We start from the raw sequence: 4,393 nt of genomic DNA, 5'->3' as shown, positions 1-4,393 counted from the left end.
AATGCCACACGTGAGGTCTACCCAAGCGAAGAAACAGCGAGATAGGGGCAGAAAGTTGGGCAGCAAGCCTGAAGATCACCCTTGGAAGGCGTCGACCCAGGAATTATCAGCCGCAGCGGTGGAGAGAAAGCCTCGAGATGGCTCCGGGTACTCAGGGCAGTGGGACAAGTTCGAGTTTCGAGAATCTGAGCTGCCAATAATAGAGAGTACTTCTGGGATTCTAATTAAGCACACAGAGAGGTTCTGTGCGGCCCGAAAGGACTTCTTAGATCGTTTCTTCGCCAGCTCTCGGGAAGAGCAATCCGCGATGAGTGTGGAGTGGAACGCCAATGATGGAGCTTCCCTCAATAGTGTGGCCAATGATCTCCTTGAGGACTTGACCACTTTCATCTCGGTCGCGAAGGACATCAATAAATCGGAGCTGGGAGAGCTGGCCGCCCCCCCCCCGTCCTCTCTACGCCGCGTAGACTACGCGCTAGACTGTTAGAGGAACTCTGCCTCAGTATGGCCCCTGGTGAAGGAGCAACGACGGAGTCGCCCGGTGAAGACGCGAACAGGGTATTTTATAAGCGGGTTTTGACTAAGATTGGGAAGTTTTTTCGAAATCCAGGCCAGTTTTTTTAAAACTTGAAGATGCGTTCCGAAGTTTTAGAGTATTGGTAGAGAAGAACCACATTCTGTGCAGTGTGCTCACGCGTACAGACTTCGTGAATTTCGCAGGCTGCACGCGTGCGCAGGTCGGTAAGGATCCGCGCTGAAATCTCGAGCCCGGCCCGAGACTCCTGAGCAAAATATCTCTCTAGCAGCCTGTCATCTCATAATGGCTCCTCGCGGCCGACAGAGCGAATCTATCGGCGAGCGTTTGAAAAAGTGGACATCCTTGCATCCTTGGTTAGAATGGTACGAAGCTGGTCTCGATGGGCATGAGTACAGATTCGCATCTGCGCCAAGAATCCCGATTGTGGTGTCTGGGGGAAATGGAGAACGTTTGATTCGAAGCTACAGAAAAGCCAGGTTGTTGCTCATGAGAAGGATGGCATCCATGCTCGATCTGTTGCCTTGGAAGCAGCCCGCGAAAACAATGATGGATATTGGGCAATCCAACATTCGAAGGCCCAAGCATCGAGAGTCGAGGAGTTGCAATCCAAAAGAGACCTTGTCCGATGTTCATTCTGGCTCGCGAGAGAAGAAGTGGCTATCGGGAAATATAAGAGCTTGTTAGCTCTCGTGAACAGTCTATCAAAATCGGAAGTCAATGTTGATTATCATGCGTCTACTTATTCGGCCTGGGAATTCATTGATGCCGCCGAGATAGCTCTGTTATCGAGGGATGTGACCACCATCCGGGATTCTTCGTCTCATTGCATCATACTCGACTCGACGACTGATGAAATTGAATGGCTTGTGGTCCTGGCAAGATGTGTGCATGATGCGGGAATTGAAGTAGTCATGTGGGATCTGATCCATGTCTCGGATGGTACGGCAGAGTCCATATGCACAGCTTTATTGGGGTTATATAAAAGAGATGGGGTTCCCCTTGAAAGATGTTGCGGCTGGGCCAGTGATGGATGCAGTGCCATGAAGAAGGCGGCTCGTTTGTTCTGTGAATCGTCACAATATCAGGTGATCTGCAGTTTTCTTGTTTTGCCAGCTGTCACTATGATAGGTAATCTTCGTGCACTGCCTAGCACACAGACTGGATCTGTGCCTGTCTAGTGACGTATGGTCGAAGTCTCCTTTCTGTCAAAGGGTTGAGAAAGCTCTGAGAGTTTGCTATTCTACCTTCAACAGGTCAGCACGTAGAAGGCAAAGCCTACTAGGTCTGCAGCATGAATTCGGCCGCATAGTCGTACCAGCGGCCCTCAACGAGATACGCTGGCTGAGCAAGCTACGATGCCTTGAAGTGGTGGTGAAGAGTAAGGAGGCGTTGAAGGCCTATTTCGTTCGAGCTAGCGATGATGGTGCAATCTCTGACGATCACGAACTTGTGCTCAACTTGTTGGACAGGGAAGATGAGCTTTTCGCATTGCTGAAGTTGCTTCGCTTGCTCGGAGCTCTGACAACTCAGCTCCAATCCCGGGACTTGGATCTTTTCGGGGCCAGTTTAAGGATTAACAATACCATAAGGGCACTAAAATCACTAGATGGATTGCCCTCAACAATCAATCCCTTGCGAGATGATCTGGTGGAAAACTTGGCTTCGAGGATACCCGAAACGGAGTTCTCGTGGATGGGATTGCTTCACCTGGCGGTTCAATTTCCAAAACCCGTAGTATTAAGTAAGTAGATAGCTTCCTCTCATAAAATCCCCCACACTGGTCTACTGTAGGTAAAGTCGCGTCCCTTCAAACCAAGATACCACATTTCGCTACTCGATTGGATGGAGAAGAGTTGTATAAGACCTATCAAGAGGTTCAAGGAGAGTATTCTGATCTCATAAAAGCTGGAGCCGATCCAAAGTCGATTGATCTGGGACTACTATCCAGGAATAGAGGACCATCATGGGAATTCTACTATGCCTTGAGCTGCACATTGAGTCCCAGCTCGGCGGATGCTGAACGCGCCTTTTCCTCGTTGTCGCGGTTGCGCAGCCGATTCAGGCGACGTTTACACAATCATATACCTTCTTTAACACGCATATCCTTTTCCAAACACACCCATGTTCTGGATGATGAGCTGCTGGATGAGATTATTCTTGCCTGGGACCGGACTGTCCATCGCAGAAACCGTCGTTCTGGATTAGCTAAAAAGCGACGGAAGAAGCAGCATAGGTTAAACATGGATGGAACAGGCATGTGGGAAATGGAGTAGGTTCACTTAGTCAACTGTTTAATCATACTTCAGTAGACCGAGTCAACAAGATGAACCTACATTGTAGGCTACATCGTGCCTGTTCATTCAGGTCAACAGCAGCCAGAGGGGAGCCTAGCGACAGTAGTACCTCCGAGGACGAACAGTGCCCACTGATTGAGCGCCGGCAAAGAAAGGCAAAGCGGCACGCTGCGGAGTTGTTGCGCGATTACTTCCGCGAGGAATCTTCGGAATCCGGCAGCGAGTTTTGAATCGTGTTCTGTCGATCAATTAAGATGTCCTTACATGAGGCCTTATCAATCTTTTCCGATTATCTACACATGTCTCCTGTCGTGTTTGCAATAGCTCTTGGATTAGAGAAATATAACTAAGTTTTTTATTTCCACATGGAGTTCCCAGAAATTTTTTACTGGTTCTGCGAATTTAAAAAAACTTTTTTAATTCCTTATAAAATACTCTGGACGCGAATATCTGCCGGATGGTAGCTGAGGGAGCACCAATTGGCATCTTGATCCCGGTTTGAGTAAATGGCATTTACTAAATGCGGAATGGCCAGCAATCGATACTGACAACTTTGGCAAACCAAAGAAGGATGAGCCGTCCTTCGTGCGGTGGCCTGGCGAAAAACTCGAGGAGCTGAGGCTACGCGACTGGCCGCAGGGCAGCATTCCTCCAGATACGTATAGGCTGTTCGAAGAGCTCATAGCGAAGGAGCTTCGGCTAGGCCGGTTATCAGAGATTAATTCGACGAGTCCAGACTGCAAGGCGTTGTCGAAAGTTCATGTGATGTGGAAAAACGGGAAGGAATTTAAAGCCATCCGACAATTGGACGACTTCAGGAGGAGTGGTATCAATATTACCGTACGTACTGGAGCTCTACTCGAAAGCAAAGGCGAAGACGGTACTGTCCGTGAACTGAAAACAACCCGCTGTCTTCCTAGGTTCCGGGATGTTTACGATCTATTGGCTAATGTCCCGCGACCAACACCTAGTGTTGGAGATGAGGATAGCCAAGTTTGGTTGTTAGAATGGGACATAGTATCAGCGTTCAGATTGATTAGTGTGGAATCGAGCGAACGCGGATTCCTATGCTTTCTGGACCTTCGGTATCCCAGCAAAGCCTTCAAGCACAATTGCCTGCCTTTCGGCCTCGTAACATCCCCGAGCGTTTCCGGGAGGCGAGCCTACGCTGTGTAAAACGCCTATTGGACTGTGCATTGCGAATGGTCGCCCCGGAGATTGTTACTACAATATTTCGAGCGATCGTATATGTGGATGACTATACGATGGCCACAAGCAAGGCGAGGTTCTGTCTGGTATTCAGCCTGCTCCTGGTGACAGCACTTGGAATACCTATCGAGCTGACGAAAACCCACGCTTTGAGGAGTGATGGAAGGATACTTGGTTATCGGGTGGATATCGGGGAGAATAACGATATCGAACTCAGCGTGCCGGTGACCAAAAGAGATAAGATAATCGCCGTGTTGCTATCCGATCAGCTATGTATACCGCGAGCAACGTTGGAGACGCTCGTTGGCCGCATAAACTGGTGTACAGGTTAGATTCCCGAAATACGGCCCAA

This window comes from Perkinsus marinus (assembly GCF_000006405.1).
Source record: "Perkinsus marinus ATCC 50983 genomic scaffold scf_1104296970268, whole genome shotgun sequence".
In the NCBI taxonomy this organism is placed as follows: domain Eukaryota; phylum Perkinsozoa; order Perkinsida; family Perkinsidae; genus Perkinsus; species Perkinsus marinus.
The sequence above is the reverse complement of the archived record's forward strand: the minus strand, read 5'-3'. Positions refer to the sequence as shown.